This window comes from Callorhinus ursinus, unplaced genomic scaffold, assembly GCF_003265705.2.
Source record: "Callorhinus ursinus isolate GAN/ISIS: 27379988/994484 unplaced genomic scaffold, GSC_fseal_2.0 scaffold5, whole genome shotgun sequence".
In the NCBI taxonomy this organism is placed as follows: Eukaryota; Metazoa; Chordata; class Mammalia; order Carnivora; family Otariidae; genus Callorhinus; species Callorhinus ursinus.
Genome location: NW_027397067.1, coordinates 18,736,898 through 18,756,105, shown reverse-complemented (window position 1 = coordinate 18,756,105; position 19,208 = coordinate 18,736,898). Strand labels below are relative to the sequence as shown.

Sequence of the window (19,208 nt, the reverse complement as noted above, 5' to 3'; positions counted from 1 at the left end):
GAAAAGGGGGAGGCAGAGAGAGCTTTTCCTGCATTTGCTGCTGCTTAATTGCCTTCAGCTCAAAATAATTTTCACGTCAAATAGGCATATTTTGGGGTGACAGATTCTGGTTTCCTTCACTAGTATCATACTTGGCAATAGGAGGGAGGGTAGGAAAAGTATTATCAAAAGGCAGTTGTAAGGAGCTCCCCTTTCACAGAGTCCTTCCTTAGCTCTCTCGAAGTATAGACCATTGTGGAACAGAAAGTCTTCTGTTAGTCCCTTAGAAATGAGGCCTATTCCCAAATCACTCATCATATGACGCTTCGGGTTCTGCATTAGATGCCACTCTTCCCATCCTACCCACATCAGACAGAGCAACTGGGCATGGGCTTAGGCTCCTTCCATATATCCTCTCCAGGCAACCTCTCTTAATCAATTAGAATTAGCAAATAAGAATATGGCTCTAGAATATGACAGATATGGTTTGATTCTACCATTATCAGCTCAATGATGGGTGATTTTTTTTTAACCTATCAATTTATAACAATAACACCTACCTCATAGCGTTATGGGAATTAAAGGAATTTACATATGTTTAATGCCTAATTCGGTCCTAGTTCCAAACAGAGATCTAAATATCAGTGATCTATCCGTTCTCCCCCAAGCTGCAGAACAGTTAATTGATCTCTGAGCCTCAGGTCCACTGTTAAAGTACTTCTTTCCTTCAGGAGAGTGTTGTGATGATAAGCCATAAGGTAAGCTTAAAAGTGTTGCATTTATGAGAGAAGAAAAGCATCACATAAATACTATAAGGTGCTATTAATGATGGCTGTTTATATTTTAAAATTTTTCTTCAGGGCACTTGGGTGGCCCAGATGGTTAAGCATCTGACTCTTGATTTCAGCTCAGGTCATGATCTCAGGGTCATGAGATTGAGCCCTGCACTGGGCTCTGCACTCAGCAGGGAGTCTGCCCAAGATTGCTTCAACCTAGCCCTCTGCCCCTCCACCCACACACCCTCTCTCTATAAAATAAATAAATTAATTAATCTAAAAAAAATTTTTTTCTTTAACCTGGACTGAGACAAAAAGCTGGTTCACATTAACTCCCTAAGACCACTAATTCTTTTTTAAATTCTGTTTCCCTCTTTCTGATGTGACCATTTTGCATGCTAAAAACTGTGTGTCCTATTTCACTAGTTGGCGGGTATCTGCATCCATATGTATGTCATACAAATGATGCCCACAGTCATCTAAGTGAGCGCACTGAATGGGTAACTAAGCTCAATAACACTAGCAGGCCAGCCAGCTCTGCTTGTATAAAGTTAGACTCTTATTTATATCCAGTTACAAATAAGTGTCTTCCTTTCCATTGTTCTTTTTCCTTTACCCAGCTTGTTTCCTTCTTACATAGGCCTTCATTGATTTCTTAGTTTCATCTGCAATCCTAACTAGAACTCCTTTGATTCTTCGCATCTTTGAATCATTCTGATTCTTCCCATAAGTCCAAACTCGAGATGTACGAGGGGATTATGTCAAATGTCAGTTGCAAAATGACCTTGATAGACTGTTGTAAGTGATGTGGAAATGCAGGCAGCCTGGCTGAGATCATCTCTCCCCACAAGTTATCCCAAGGGGATGCAACTGATCGGACAGGTAGGCAGATGTGGCCTTCCTCCCTCACAACATTGTCTCCCCACAGCTATTTGCTTGATCCAGGGGACAGTGAACCTCACTGAGGGAACCACTATTAGGTCAAGGGCCCAGAAATAAGTGTAGTCCCTAAGTGAACCTCCAAATAAACAACCATAATATAAATGACATAGAAATGCCCAGGAATGGCCAGGACCATTGAAAACACTATAGAGTCAACATTGAACTGACAAACAGCTATTTCTTTCTCTTAAGTGAGTCTCAAACTTAAAGAGTAGAACATGAAACTGTTTTTTACCATGAAAAATCTGTGGACTCCCATATAACAGTGTTACACTTCAGTACATTTAATATGGTGTAGACAGACTTAGAGCATACTTCATAGCTCCCCCTGGGGGCCTTCAGACCATGAAATGAATATCATCACTTTAAAGTGGATCCAGCAGAGAGAGTCAACAAGTTAAAGTAGTAGTGGGAAACAAGAATAAATATACAAATTTTACTCATTAATTCACCAAAGTTAATTGAGCACATACTCTCTGCTAGGCGCTGTGGGTTTTTTTTTTTTCTCCTTCTTCTGTGTACTCTTTTTGGAGAATGCCATGAGCACTGCTTCTTCCAAATTGAAATAAATCCAGGAGAGAGGCAAAGAGTTTAGATGATATCCATATTTAAGCTTTAATTCCTAAATAACTCAAGTGTTGCCTAAAAAGAAATGATTATTAGGACAACCTACAGAATGGGAGAGAATGTATTTGCAAATGATATATCTAATAAGAGGCTTTTATTTAGAATGTTAAAATAACTCTTACAACTCAATAATAAATAACAATTTAAAATGGACAAATGATTCAGACACTTCTTTAAAGAAGATATACAAATGGGAATAAGCACATAAAAAAATGCTTGACATCATTAACCATCAGGGAAATGCACTTCAAGATACCATGTCACACCCACTAAAATGTCTATAATAAAAAAGACAATAACAAGTATTGGTAAGGGTGTGGAAAAGTTGGAATTCTCATACTTGCTGGTGGGCATGTTAAATGATGTGGCCACTTTGGGAAACTGTTTAATGGTCACTCAAAATTTACCATATGACCAGAAATTCCACTCCTACATATATATCTAAGAGAAATGAAAACATTTGTCCATACAATGCATACACATAAATGTTTATAGCAGCGTTATTTATAATAGCCAAAAACTGGAAATAAACTCAAATGTCTATCAACCAAGGAATAGATGAATATGGTATATCCAAATAATGGAATACTATTTAGCCATAAAAAGAATAGATACTGATACTACATAGATGCAACATAGATGAAAATATTATGCTAAGTGAAATAAGCCAGTCATAATATTTATATGAAATGTCCAAATAGGCAAATCCATAGAGACAGAGAGTAGATTGGTGGTTGCCAAGGGCTGGGGTGGGGGAGAAATGCTACTGAGAAAGGGTTTTGTCTTTGGCATGATCGTAATGTTTTTGGAATTAGATTGTAGTGATGATTGTGAATATACTAAAATTCATCCAATTGTACCTTCAAAAAAATGAATTTTATTACCATTTAAGAGCAAGTTAGGCATTTAATGAAATGTAACTCTTCTTTTTTAGAACACTCAATTACCTAATATTATAAATTAGGTATAGTGTGGAGAAAACTACTTTTTATCAGTGTAATCACAAATGCCTCTCTCTACAGATCCCTTCTCCCACTTACACCCTATCAAAAAAAAGGGGGGGACCTGTTTTGATTGGGCAAATGTTTCAATAGATCACCTGAAATGAAAGGGAAACTACTATGTACCGGTTGGTTGTGGCCAATGCCTGTGAAAGAGCAATGGATGGTCCCTGGCCTGCTTTTTAAGAGGATTTCTTCCAGCTGAAAGGCTTTTACTTTGAACCTAAACTGAATAGCTATAAAAAATATAGAGAATTTCAGAGACCAAATATGGGGCAAGGAGAGGAAAAACAGGGAGAAATAACACTGCTGGAATATCTAGAAAGGGACTTCTTGGAAGTCAAAGATGTCTAATGAGAATTTTAATTAAATTTTCCTGTGAAGTATGCAAATTCTCTTCAGTATTCCATAACCAGCATTTGTAATATTCAGTACAATCTGTTTCACTTATTAAGGCTTTGTGGAATTGGATCTATGATTTGGGGATGTGAGGAAGTGCTGAGTCTAGCCTCCAAGTAAGCTCAGGGCAAGAACTAATTCACATCAAATTTTCAGAGGTATGGAACCCATAACAGGAATGCACTGCCTTATAAGACAAGTATTGGGTAACATTTGGCTAAGAATGATGCATAGATGGGATTAAACATCAACAGGATGGTCAAACTGGACCCTTAAGATGCCCACAATATATTGATTCTAACATATATTAATCCAATTTTAAATCAAAACAAATACATTGAACACCTGCTAAGATGCAAGGTGCTATAAATTGTATCAGAAAGTCCTGAATGATTTAATGAGTCCTTATCTAACTCCCAAGGAATTATTTGGGATTCTGAAGAAATATAAAGGGAAAATCTGTTGACTTCTCCCATTATATTTAAAACCAAGTTAGTGTAAAAAGATGTATTAGTCACCTGAAATCTTCCAGGGAAGTTGGTAGAGAAATTAAAAAATTAAACAATCAATGAGTTAATTATCATGCTTAGTTATACTTTTTATAAAGAAATTAAAGGGTAAAGAATCCTAGAACTTTAGATCAAATGGAGTTTGCTCACTGGTGTTGTTTATGTGTTTATTATATAATTATTATAATTTATATTTATTATACCTAACATTTATTAAGGATTCACTATGTATCAAGCATGTGCTAAGTGCTCAAGATTATTCTTTCATTGGTAGATGCTATTATTATCCCTATGTAACTGATAAAGAAATTAAAATTCCAAGAAATTAGGAAACTTGCTTCAGATTACACACAAATTGAGCCACTGTGAGAAGCCAAGTCTGAATGACTCCAACGACCCTGTTTCGAGCCATTATATCTGACCTTTTAGGATCAGCTTGCAATGAATGGTCACTCCACTTTGTTAAAAAGTTAATGTGTGGTTGCAAAGGAGTAGTTTAGGTATCAAAATAATAATAAGACTGGGAGTGTTTTATTCAAAATTATGAACATAGACAACAGGGAGATTGGGAATGTACAGCAAGAGAGGGGAGGAATGTTTCCAGGTGCTATTGGGGGGGGGGTGTTTTTGTTTGTTTGCTTTTAGAAAGTGAGAGTGTGTGAGCCAGGAGGGGCAGAAGGAGAGAGAAAGAATCTTAAGCCAACTCTATGCCCAGCACAGAGCCCAAGGTAGGGCTCAATCTCACAACCCTGAGATCATGACCTGAGCCAAAATCCAGAGTTGGCTGCTAACTGACTGAGTCACCCAGGAGCCCCTCCAGGTACTATTTTTGAAATTGGGCCACTTCATACCATGCAGGCAGTTTGAATTTACATGTGATATCAGGTATATGATTATAAATTCTCCATCGAGACATTTTTCTTCCAGCCAGAACTTCGTATCTTCCAATAGAGGCAGATATTTTTGCAGCTTTCATTGAAAGTATCACCCTTTGAGGGTCCCACATATATGCCTGGGTCTTATTCCCCCTTCCTGTGTATTAAGGATCCAAATCCTGATCCCCTGCCTCCACCACATGCAGCCATTGAAACAAGACTGAGCCAGCAAACACCCCAAGAATGGCTACAGCTTTTGCTTCAGCTATTCTTATTCCAACCCGCTCTTCATGTTTGTTCCCTTGGGAACATTTTTGAGAATTCTGATGTGTATTTAAATTGCTTTATTGAACATTCAGAGAGGTTTATAGCAGGAGATTTTATCATAGTGTCTGGTACAATTCCATCATATTGCCAGAAAACCCTAGTATCATTTTAGACATTAACACAATTGGAATAATTAGTTTAGGCCTCAATTGTTGATGATGGTGTTTTTTTTTATTTTTAAAGATTTTATTTATTTATTTGAGAGAGAAACATAGGGAACACAAGCAAGGGGAGAAGGAGAGGGAGCGGGAGAGGGAGAAGCAGACTTCCCACTGAGCACGGAGCCTGACTTAGGACTCAGTCCCAGGACCCTGAGATCATGACCTGAGCCAAAGTCAGATGCTTAACCGACTGAGTTACCCAGGTGCCCAAAAGATCATTTTAAACTTATATGAACTCCTTCAGAACCCAGAAAAAGAGGGAATATTTCCCAAATCATTTTATGGAGCTAAATAGAACCTTGATTGCAAAACCAAGTGAGGACAGCATGAGCAAGAAAATTATCTGCAAATCTGTCTTGTGAATATAAATGTATAAATTATTTTAAAAAAATTATTAGCAAACCAAATCCAACACTATATAAAATTATAACATATAACAAACAAGTTTGGTCTAATACAGAAATCCAAGAGTGGTTTAATACTTGATGATGGTTTTTAAGACCTTCTATCATTACTCTGATTGTCTACAACAATCCTACCTGTACCTGCTCATAAAAACTGACCACAGCCAGGCAACTTTCTTTCTTATTTGCTGACTCCTACAAGTAATACCACAAGAGCAGTACTATCACAGTTTCAAAATGAAAGTTTCAAAATAAAATATGTAGCTTTAAGATATTGCTTCTTCTTTTCCCAAGTGTTGTCATTTAAATCTTTCTGTAGTAGTTCTTTTGATATTTGGGGAGAGCTGACAATGAATGCTGAAACTTGGGAAGAACTGGTTCTTACTGAATTTTCTGGTTTTGTTGGATTTTTTGTTTTGTTTTTATATTTCCTTTCAAATGCCACCACTTCGGTGAACTTTTTTTTTTCTTAAGTGTAGTTGATGTATAACATATTAGTTTCAGGTGTACAACATAGTGATTCAACATTTATATACATTACAACGTGATCACCATAAGTCTAGCCACCATCTGTCACCATACAAGGTTGTTACAGCATTATTGACTGTCTTCTCTACGCTGTACATGACAACCCTGTGACTTACTTATAACTGGAAGTTGGTACCTTTTAATCCCCTTCACCTATTTCATCCATGTCCCCCCAACCCCCATGCCCCACCCCTCTGCCAACCACCAGATTGTAAATATGAATCTATTTCTGCTTTCTTTTGTTTATTCATTTGTTTTGTTTTCTAGATTCCAAATGGAAGTGAAATCACACAGTATTTGTCTTTCTCTAACTTATTTCATTTAGCATAATATTCTATAGCTCCATCCATTTTCTCACAAATGGCAAGATTTCATTCTTGTTTATGGTTAAGTAATAGTCCATTGTATATATATGCCTCATCTCCTTTATCCATTCATCTATCAGTGGACACTTAGATTACTTCTGTATCTTACCTACTATAAATAATGCTGCAGTGAATATAAGGGCACATATATCTTTTCCAATTAGTGTTTTCATTTTCTTCAGATAAATTCCCAGAATCAGAATTGCTGCATAATATGGTTATTACTCAATTACTCAAATCATTAATTTTTTGAGGACTCCCATACTGTTTTCCACATTGGCTATACCAATTTACATTCCCACCAGCAGGGCACCAGGTTTCTATTTTTTTCTCTACATTCTGGCCTATTTCCTGTCTTTTTGACAGTAGCCATTCTGACTAGTATGAGGTGATAACTCCTTGTGGTTTTGATTTGCATTTCCCTGATGATGAGTGATGTTGAGTATCTTTTCACGTGTCTGTTGTCCATCTGTATTTCTTCTTCAGAGAAATGTCTATTCAGGTCCTCTGTCCATTTTTCAATCAGAATTTTTTTTTTCGGTATTGAGTTATATGAGTTCTTTGTACATTTTGGATATTAACTTCTTATCAGATATATCTACAAGTATCTTCTCCCATTCAGTAGGTTGCCTTTTCATTTTGCTTATGGCTTCCTTCACTGTGCAAAAGAATTTTAGCTTGTTATAGTCCCATTTGCTAATTTTTGCCTTTGTTACCCTTGCCTACAGAGATAAATCCAAAAAATATTGCTAAGACCAATATCAAAGACCTTACTACCTATGTTTTCTTTTAGGAGTCTTGTGGTTTCCAGTCTTACATTTAAGTCTTTAATCTCTTTTGGAAGGCAGCTATGCTCACCACTATCCCAACCAATGCTGCACTCTTTAATCCATTTTGAGTTTATGTTTATATATGTGTAAGACAGTGGTCCAGTTTTATTCTTTCACATGTTGTCCAGTTTTCCCAACAGGATTTATTGGAGAAACTATCTTTCCCCCATTGTACATTTTGGCCTCCTCTGTCAAAGATTAATTGATCATATAAGCATGGGTTTTTTCTGAACTCTCCATTCTGTTCTTTTGATCTATGTATCTATTTTTGTGCCAGTACCATACTGTATTGATTACTATAGCTTTGTAGTATAGCTTGAAATCAGGGAGCATGATACTTTCAGCTTTGTTCTTCATTCTCAAGATTCCTTTGGCTATCCAGGGTCTTTTATGGTTCCATACAAATTTTAAAATTATTTGTTCTCATTCTGCAAAAAATCGTCCTTTGAATTTTGGTAGGGATTCCATCGAATCTGTACATTGCCTTGAAAGGAATGGACATTTTACCAGTGTTAATTCTTCCAGTCCATGAGCATGGATTATCTTTCCAATTATTTGTGTTGTCTTCAATATCTTTCATTAGTGTCTTTATAGTTTTCAGAATACAGGTCTTTTACTTCCTTGATTAAATTTATTCCTAGGTATTTTATTCTTTTTGATGCAATTGTAAATGGGATCATTTCTTAATTTCTCTTTCTAATTGTTCATTATTAACGTATAGAAATGCCATATTTATGTAAATTTTTTATACTACAACTTATTGATTTCATTTGTTCTAATCATTTTTTGGAGAAGAATTTTAGGGTTTTCTAAACATAGTATTATGGAATCTGCAAATATAGTGACTGTTTTACTTCTTCTTTTCCAGTTTGGATGATTTATCTTCCTTTTAGTTGTCAGATTGCTGAGCTAGAATTTCCACTATTATATTAAATAAAACTGGTGACAGTGGGCATCCTTGTCTTGTTCCTGACCTTAGAGGTAAAGCTTTTAATTTTTTACCATTAAATATGATGTTAGCTCTGGGTTTGTCATGTATTAATTTTATTGTGTTAAGTTACGTTGTCCCTGTACCCACTTTGTTTAGAGTTTTTTTTATCATCAATCAATGTTTAATTTTATCAAATGGGTTTTCTGCATCTATTGAGATAACCATCATTTTTATTCTTCATTTTGTTAATGTGGTGTATCATGTTAATTGATTTGTGGATATTGAACCATCCTTGCATCCCTGAAATAAATCCCACCTGGACATGGTGTATGATCCTTTTAATGAATTGTTGAATCTGGCTTGCTAATATTTTGTTGAGAACTTTTGCATCTATGTTCATCAGGGATATTGGCCTATAATTTTCTCTTTTGTCATGTATTTGTCTGATTTTGGTATCAGGGTAATACCAGCCTCATAGAATGAGTGTGGAAGCATCCCTCCCTCTTCAATTTTGTGGAAAAGTTTGAGAATAGGTGTTAACTCTTCTTTAAAATTTGGTAGAATTCATCTGGTAGATGCTGTCTGGTCTTGGACTTTCGTTTGTTGGGAGGGTTTTGATTACTGATTCAATTTCATTACTAGTAATCAGTTTGTTCAGATTTTCTATTTCTTCCTGCTTCAGTCTTGGAACATTATATGTTTTTAGGAATTGTATGTTTTTATCCATTTCTTCTAGATTGTCCCATTTGTTGGTATATAATTATTCTAGTAGCCTCTTATGATCCTTTGATTCCTCTTTCATTTTCAGTTTTATTTCTTTGGACCCTCTTTCTTTTTTTTATGAATCAGGCTAAAGGTTTAGCCACTTTGCTTATCTTTTCAAAAAACTAGCTCTTAGTTTCATTTTTTTTTTCATTCTGTTTCATTTATTTCTACTCTACTAACTTTGAGCTTTGTTTCTTCTTCTTTTTTTAGTTCTTATAGGTGTCAATTTAGATTGCTTATTTGAGATTGTCCTATGTCTTGGAGTAGACCTGTATCACTATAAATTTCCCTCATAGAATTGCTTTTGTTGTATCCCATAGATTTTGGAACATTGTGTTTCTATTTTCATTTGTCTCCAGGTATTTTTTATTTTCTCTGTGATTCCTTTATTGACCCATTAGTTGTTTAGTAGCATGTTGGTTAGCCTCCACATTTTTGGGTTTTTTTCCAGTATCCCTTTTGTAAATTATTTCTACTTCCACACCGTTGTGATCAGAAAAGATGCTTGATATGATTTTAGTCTTCATAAATTCATTGAGACCTATTTTGTGGCCTAATATGAACTGTCCTGGGGAGTGTTCCATGTGCACTTGAGAATAATGTGTATGCCACTGTTTTTGGATAGGATGTTGTCTGTGTGTGTGTGTGTGTGTATCTCCATATATCCATCTGGCTTAATGTGTCATGTAAAACCAATTTTGCTTATTGATTTTCTGCCTGGATGATCTATCCACTGATGTAAGTAGGGCATTAAAGTTCACTACTATTATGTATTGCTGTCATTTTCTCTATTTCTTTTAACACTTGCTTTATTTTTGGGGGGGTGTCCCTATGTTGGGTACATAGATATTCACAAGTGTTATCTCCTCTTGTTGAATTAATCCTTTTATCATTATGTAATGCCCTTCTTTGACTTTTGTTACAGCCGTTGTTTTAAAGTCTATTTTGTCTGATATAAGTATTGCTACCCCAGATTTTCACTTCCTTTTGCCTGGAATATCTTTTTCCATCCTTTCACTTTCAGTTTATATTTCTTTAGATCTGAAGTGAGTCTCTTGTAGGCAACACAGAAATGGGTCTTGTTTATCCATTCAGTTACTATATGTCTTTGATTGGACTATTTAGTCCATTTAAATTTAAGGTAATTATTAATAGATATGTACTTACCGCCATTTTATTGCTTGGTTTCTAGTTGTTTTTGTAGTTCTTCTCTGTTTCTCTTTTTTCTTCTCTTTCCTTGTGATTTGATGACTTTCTTTAATGTTATGCTTGGATTCCTTTCTGTTTATTTTTTGTGTATCTGCTATAGACTTTTGGCTTGTGATTACCATGAGATTCATATATAACATCCTCAGTCTATAGTAGTCTAGTAGTAGGTCACTTAAATTAAAAAACATTCTAAAAGCACAAAACTTTTACTCCGCCTTCCACATTTTATGTATATGACCTCATGTTTTACATTTTTTGGGTATCTCTTAACTAATTATTGTAGATATAACTGATTTTACTACTTTTGTCTTTTAACCTTCATACTAGCTTTATTTTTTTTTTAATTTTTCTTTTTGAGAAAGAGAGAAAGCAAGAGCAGGGAGGGGCAAAGGGAGAGGGTCAGAGAGAATCTTTTTTTTTTTTTAAGATTTTATTTATTTGAGAGAGAGAGTGTGTGTGAGAAAGAGCCTAGGGGAGAAGGTCAGAGGGCAAAGCAGTCTCCCCGCTAAGCTGGGAGCCCAATGTGGAACTCGATCCTAGGACTCTGGGATCATGACTTGAGCCGAAGGCAATCACTTAACCAACTGAGCCACCCAGGCACCAGGGACAGTGAGAATCTTAAGCAGGTTCTGTGTCCAGCACAGAGCCTGATGCAGGGCTTGATCTCATGATCCTGAGAACATGACCTGAACTGTAATCAAGAGTCAGATGCTTAAACAACTGAGCCACCCAGGCACCCCCATACTAGTTTTATAAGTGATTGATCTACTACCTTTACTATTTGCTTTTTCTAGGGAAATTTTTCCTTTCATAACATTCTTATTTCTAGTTATGGCTTTTTTTTTTCCCATTTAAATAAGTCCCTGTAACATTGCTTGTAACACTGGTTTTAATGGTGATCAACTCCTTTAATTTTTGCTTGTCTCAGAAACTATCTCTCCTTCGATTATGAGTGATAAGCTTGTTGGGTAAAGTATTCTTAGTTGTAAGTTTTTTCCTTTCAGCACTTTGAATATATTGTGTCACTCCTTTCTGGTCTGCCAAGTTTCTGCTGAAAAATCAGCTTATAGTCTTGAGGGATTTTCCTTGTACATAACTAGTTGTTTTTCTCTTGCTGCTTTTATGGTTCTTTAATATTTGACACTTTGATTATAATATGTCTTGGTGTGGGTCTCTTTGAGCTCATTTCATTTGGGACTGTACTTGCTAGATTTGTATGTCTACTTTCTTTGCCATGTTAATGACGTTTTCAGCTATTATTTCTTCAAATAGATTTTTCTATCCGACTTTCTCTCTCTTCTTTTGGGAACCTTATAATACAAATGTTATTATACTTGCTGTTGTCCCATAGGTCCCTTAAACTATCATTTTTAAAATTTTTTTTCTTTTTGCTGTTCCAATTGGATGACTTCCACTACCCTGTCTTTCAAATTGTTAATGCATTCTACATCATCTAATCTTCTGTTGATTCCCTTTGCAAATTTTTCATTTCAGTTACTGTTTTCTTCAGTTATGATTTGTTGGGTGTTTTTTTGTTTGCTTGTTTTTGTTTTTTGTTTTTTGTTTTTTTGTCTTCTATCTCTTTGTTGAAATTTTCATTGTATTCATCCATTCTTCTCCTGAGTTTGGTGGGCATCTTTATAACAATTACTTTGAACTCTTTATCTGGTAGATTGTTTTTCTCCATTTTGGTTAGTTCTTTTTCTGCAGTTTTATCTTGTTCTTTTGTTTGAAACATTCCTCTATCTCCCCATTTTGCCAAACTCTATTTTGTTTATGTTTTAGGTAGATCCAGCTATATCTCCCAGTCATGAAGGAGTGGCTCTAGGTAGAACGTGTCCTATAGGGCCCAGTTGTGCAACCCTCCCTAGTCGCTTAAGCCAAGTACTTCAAGGGTGTCCCCTGTATAGGCTGCATGTACCCTCCTGTTGTGGCTGGGCTGCAGTTGGTGTGAACTTGCTGGTGTGTGGGGCTGTCCCCCAGCATGGCTGTCTATGAGGTTTGGTCACAATGGTTGCAGGTGCACTGGCATGTATGGTTGGCCTCCAGTGCAGCTGGCTGTGAGGCTAGGCTGCCACAGCTGCAGGTGCATTGGTGGGTGGAGCAGGCCTCTGGCTATGTAGCTGCAAGATATGATCAGAATTGTTGCAGGTGCTCTAGTGTGGGGGGGAGGCTGGTCCCTATGGTGGGGGCTGTGTGGGAGGGGTGCTAGTGCTGGCAAAGCCTCACTGCTGGGTGTGGCACAGCAGGGAGCCTCTTAGGGGACCACTGACCAGGCAGGTTGGGCAGGGTGAGTCTGCAAAGGAAAACTGGGGTGGGGTGAGTAGTGCCATACAGTAGACGGAGAGTGTTTGTACCTACCAGCACCAGAACAGCTAGGTAGAGGGGAGTGGGGAAAAAAATAGTACCTACCAGCACTTTCATCCCTGAAGAAAGTTCCAACAGATCTCTGCCACTCCAGGACACAGGCAATGAATCTCCTTTACGTATAACTCATGAGCTTTATCAAACTTACACCTCTATGCTAGGCCTTGGAGTGAGATTGTGCACATGACCTCTTAGAGCAAAATCCCAATTTCCTACTGTCCTTTGGCTCTCCTGGAAAGAGAGCTCACTGGTTTTCAAAGCTAAACATTATTGGAGCTCATCTTCCAAATGCAGGTCCTCCAGGCTTGGGAGCCTAATGTGGGGTTCAGACCCCCCCCCATTCCTCAGGGAGAGCCTCTACAGTTGTGATATCCCTCCCATTTGCAGACTGCTGAGTCAGGGGTGTGGGTCCTGACTACTCAGCATCTCCACCCCTCCCACACACCTCAATGTTGCTTTTCCTTTATACCCTTAATTGTGTAAAATATGTTCTTCCAGGCCTCAGGTCATTCTCAGAGAGGGATTGTTCTATATGTAGTTGTAGTTTTCATGTTTCCATGGGAGAAGGTGAGCTTTTTCCTACTCCACCATTTTGATCCAGCTCTCTGGTGTTACTGTAGATGTTTTCTAAGTTTCTTTTATAATGAATTCTTTAGTGCATGTCATGGATAGGCACTCTCCATCCATTCCAACCTCTTTCTAGAGCCTTCCTGCACTGGTGAGTCCAAAAAGATAAAGTCTGCATTTCCTAGACTCACTTATAGCTAGGGATCAGAGTATTTTAGGTTCTACCTTTTTGGTGCCTTCATGTGAGACGTAGAATGTGGAAAGTAAGATAGAGGTCATTTTTCTGTGGCTTCTATTGTCCCTGCTGTCTTGCACCATGTGGAGGTGTGTGGTTTATCTGAGGCAGCCTCCCCATCTTGACTCTTCCCTGAATGTGCTGCTTCTTCATCTTAGAAAAGGGAGGAGCCCTCCTCATAACCTGCATCATGCCTCTTAAAGTCATCCGAGTTGGCTCAAGCTAGAGTTTCTTTCCTAATGGTTCTAAAAATTATTTAACAACTTATTTTTTTAAAGATTTTATATATTTATTTGATAGAGAGAGACACAGCAAGAAAGGGAACACAAGCAGGGGGAGTGGGAGAAGCAGGCTTCCCGCTGAGCAGGGAGCCTGATGCTGGGCTCGAGTCCAGGACCCTGGGATCATGACCTGAGCAGAAGGCAGATGCTTAATGACTGAACCACCCAGGTGTCCCTAACAACTTATTTTAAAAAAAATTTAAAAATCCCCTTTGCTTAAACTAACCGCAGTGGATTCTATGCCCTTTCATTAAGCCCTGGCCAGCATAGTCTCTCATAAACATTTCATTTTCCAGTTCACATCTATTACCTTGGCCAAGAATTCTATTATTTCATAAGCTTTTTCTGATATTCAATTTTTTTGTTCTTTGTTTTCATTATTGGTACCATCCCACCTTGTCATAGTCATTTACCATTCATACTATTTTGGTTTCTTAAAATAATGTACCTAATAAACATATTAGCAAGCTATTATTTCTATTTCCTTAGTATTACTTAGCTAAAGAATATACTGTCAATTCCTTTCAGTGCTCCTTTAACTCATCAACCTTAAACATGTTTTTGCAAACTTCCTTTTTTCTAGGATAGAGGATCACAACGTTAAACTGAATGTCCTTCTAAGACTGAAAGAAAACACAAAAAGCTGTTATTTTCATCTCTTGTTATTGTTATTTAAACATATATTTTCCAGTTAACTCACCACTAAAAAGATTTTATCATATGTGAACTTACCCTTAAATCCTTTTTTCTCTAATCCAGATACTGATTATATGCAAAATTCCACCTCCCTATTTTACCCTTCTCTCTCCTTAGGCAAGACACACCCAAATGCTTTTTTTAAAAGAGCTTTTTGTAACTACAGATTAAATAATGTTTAGTACTGATAGTGTGTGTGTACACAAAATGATATATTTTTGTTTTATTTCTGATCGTTCTTGTGGATAAATATATAAGAATTTGCATGTAAGAGACAATATCTCAGTTTATTTATAACATTTATTCCAACATAATAAATATCTTTGCTGAAGTTTTAAAGATGATGTTACAAACAACATTTAAAAACCTTTTACAAATAACTTATTTTCTTAAAAGTCACTGAAGTAAGTAGCATATGAAACTGACATTTTTAAAGTGAGGTATGGTGGAGGTGGCAGAATCATTCCCTCAGCTCCTGGGACACTGAGCTACTGATTTTTCTTTTGTACTGATATTAAGTCCAGTAATTTTATTGCATCTGTTTCAGCAGGTAACCCTCCCATGCTGCTTCATCTTTAGGAGGCCTCTAGTCTTGCCTTGGGCATACGAGAAAGGTTTTTAAAGCTTTTATCTACTAATTATTTTTCTACTATGCTGGTTGCTTTTCAGCGTTATTTAATTTCTGAGTTCACCAAAAACAAACTATGTCTCTCAGATAATTTTCCTCCAGCTGTATCATTTGCGGGTGGCAAGTAATGTTATTTTTTTTCATAAATTTCATTTATATCTACCTGCCTTGAATTTTTGAGTCCTTGCTACTATTTTCAACATCTCATAAGCATTATAGCATTATGCTCCTTGTGGGTCACTAATGTTGTTAAATATTTTCCTTGTTATCAGATTCCCAGTTCCCTTTCAATCCATATGCTTATTTTTAATCCAAACTCCTTTTGAAGAAACTTTCGTTATTAAAACAGTCTCTTTTTTAAAAAACATTTTAAGACCCTTAAAATTTGGGGGCTCAGTTGGTTAAGCATCTGGGCTCAGTTGGTTAAGCATCTGACTCTTGGTTTTGACTCCAGTCATGATCTCAGGTGGTGAGATGGAGCCCAGTGACAGGCTCTGTGCTGAGTGAGGAGTCTGCTTAAGATTCTTTCTCCCTCTCCTTCTCCCCCTCCCTCACTCACACACATGCACTGTCTTAAAAAAAATATATTTTAAACAATCTCTTTAATGTTATTTTACATACAGAAATAGAAAAACACTCTACCGTTTTTTTTAAATGTTTGAAAAGCTGTGATATGCCGAATGATGACAGGAGATGCATGGGTAGTCACCTTGCCTTTAACACTATCTTCTAGAACAGCATTTCCCAAACCACACACAATCCTAGTGAACTGCAGAACCCTAGAGGTCCAGGAAAAGTTATTAGGTGCCTGAAAAAATAACTGTCTTAGTCTGTTTGGGCTGCTATAACAAAACACCAAAGACTTATGTGTCTTATAAAATGCAAACATTCACTTCTCGCAGTTCCAAAGGCTGGGAAGTCCAAGATCATGGTGCCAGCAGATTTGGTGTTTAGTGAGGCTTCCTAGTTCATAGATAACACCTTCTCACTGTGTTCTCATTTAGTGGAAAGTGTTAGGGGGCTCTCTGAGATCTCTTTTTTAAACTCACCAATCCCATTCATGAGGGCTCCACCCCTGTGACCTAATTATCTCCCAAAGACCCACCTCCTAATACCATCACATTGGGCATTAGGATTTCAACATATGAATTTGAGGAGGACACAAAAATTAAAACTGCAGCAGTAACTGATACTAATGATGGCACTATTTTTAAGTTGAAAGAAAAAAAGACTTTTATAGTGTCAGAAAAAAATACCAAATACATTTTATATAGTTATCTCAAAAGTTATCAGATGCATAACTAGATTCTTTACTGGTGCTCACTTTGGCAGCACATATACTAAAATTGAAACAATTACTATTTACTGAACTGGTTATTGGGAAAACTGCAGTAAAGAAAACAAACTCAGGTTGTTATACATGCTATGGAAAAATATATAGTACCAAGAAGGTAATAGAGAGTGCCAGGGTTGCGGGTGGGTTCGGTGTTTTTAGGTGGCATAGGGAAGACCAATCTGATATGACACTTGAGAGCAAAGGAGTTCTGGGGAAAGAGCAGACAGAGGGAAAAATTGTGTAAAGGCTCCAAGTTGGGAGCATCTTTGATGTGTTTAAGAGTAAGGAGGGCTGTATGGCTGGAGCTGAGTGAGGCAGAAGATGAAGTCAGAGAAGTAGTCAAAGGCAAGGTGTTACAGATCCAACATTAGGAAGAACTTTGGATTTTGCTTTGAATGGGATGAGAAACCACTGGAGAATTTTGAGTTGAGAGCTGACATGATCTAACCAACTTTTTAAGATAATTACACTTTCCCATTTAAAAGCACTGCTTTCAAAATATAAAAAGTCTAATCTTAGAATATTATTATCCACATCTTTAGACAACCATTGCATAAATCACAAATTCTAAATGTAAATATATCTTTATTGGATATATTCATATCCAATAAATGGAATTAAGTGTTGTTGTTATTGTTTTCCAATGTTCCAGTATTGGAATTCAGTGTTGTTTTTTTTACTTCATCTTTTATTCTTCTTTTGGCAAACATCAGATAACATGAGCAAAACTATATTGCTTACTATAGTTACATACATTCTTTTTTGCTTTATATAAGCTGGTAAACAGATATAAGTGGATAAAATTCTTGGCTAAAGACATATTCCAAAACTCTGACATATACTTTACTGATTTAGGAGAAAAGAAAGCTTATGAAACTTCCATTAGACCATAAACATACAGCAAACTAAATTAGTATATGCTGTTTTTAAATTAACATCTGCCATTTTTTTAAAGACTTCAATATTTGGTTACAGCTAAAATGATTTTTATGTGAAGGTTTATGAAAGAACAGAAGCTGACCACACAAATCTTACTCATAACCATATTGGCCATTTAAAAATAAAAAATAATAAAAATAAATCTATAATCAAGAAAATTCTACTTATTAGAAAAAAACAGCTACCAACAAGTTATTTCAAATATAGATAGGTGGCATTTATAATAACTAGATTTCAGATACCTGCTTTATTTTTTATGTATTTATTTTAGAGCCCATGCAAGCAGGGGGAGGGGCAGAGGAAGTGAATCTCAAGCAGACTCCCTGCTGAGCATGGAGCCCCACGTGGGGCTCGATCTCACAATCCTGAGATCATGACCTGAGCCAAAATCAAGAGTCAGACACTTAACAGACTGAGCACTCCAGATGCCCCTTGTTTTATCACTTTGTAATGCTTATCTTTTAATTTTAAAACAACAGATTACTTCATAATAAAGCCAAACCATTTAACTTTTTATAATTTAATTTTTTAGTAAATTTCAGGCCCAAAAACATCAGATCAAGGATTGCAGAACAATCAGCCTTCAGAACATATTTTCTTTGGCAGACAGAATAGTTTTTCATCTTTTGAATTGGAATACCTTCATGCAATACCTACTTGTCCTAGCTGGCCACAGTCCCTACCAGCTTCCCACATTCTTACCAGCTGGGCATGAGAGACTGACTCCCATTTTTAATATTATAAAACCCAATATTTACTTACAAACATTAGTTGCATTCATAGAGCAAAAGTTCACATATTATAAACTTCATGCTAAATCTTAATACATATACCTAATTTGGGAAAAATAGATCAAACCAAAAGGTCTCGTTTTCATTTTCATAACATAACACATAGAACTAAGTGGGTTTTTTTTAATTTTATTATGTTATGTTAATCACCATACTTTACATCATTGGTTTTTGATATAGTGATCCATGATTCATTGTTTGTGTATAACACCCAGGGCTCCATTCAATATGTGTCCTCTTTAATACCCATCACCAGGCTAAACCATCCCCCATCACTCTCCCCTCCAGAACCCTCAGACTACATAGTCTCTCATGGTTCGTCTCCCCCTCCGATTTCCCCCCTTCATTTTACCCTTCCTACTACCTTCTTTTTTTTAACATATAATGTATTCATGTGTTTCAGAGGTACAAGTCTGTGATTCAACAGTCTTACACAATTCCCAGTGCTCACCATTGCATATACACTCCCCAGTGACTATCACCGAGCCAGCCCATCCCTCCCACCTCCCACCACTCTAGTATCCCTCAGTTTGTTACCTGAGATTAAGAATTTCTCATATCAGTGAGATCATATGATACATGTCTTTCTCTGATTGACTTATTTCGTTCAGCATAATACCCTCCAGTTCCATCCACGTCGGTGCAAATGGCAGGATTTCATTTTTTGATGGCTGCATAATATTCCAGTGTGTGTGTGTGTGTGTGTGTGTGTGTGTGTGTGTGTGTGTGTGTGTGTGTGT

The 19,208-nt window shown here is 36.7% G+C and overlaps 1 protein-coding gene across 1 annotated transcript in view; it reads left to right on the top strand.

Annotated features, from left to right (window-relative positions):
* The window catches only part of CPA6 (carboxypeptidase A6), a 355,796-nt gene that overhangs the window by 299,412 nt on the left and 37,176 nt on the right, over window positions 1–19,208 (top strand). The gene's annotated exons all lie outside the window — the stretch shown is intronic.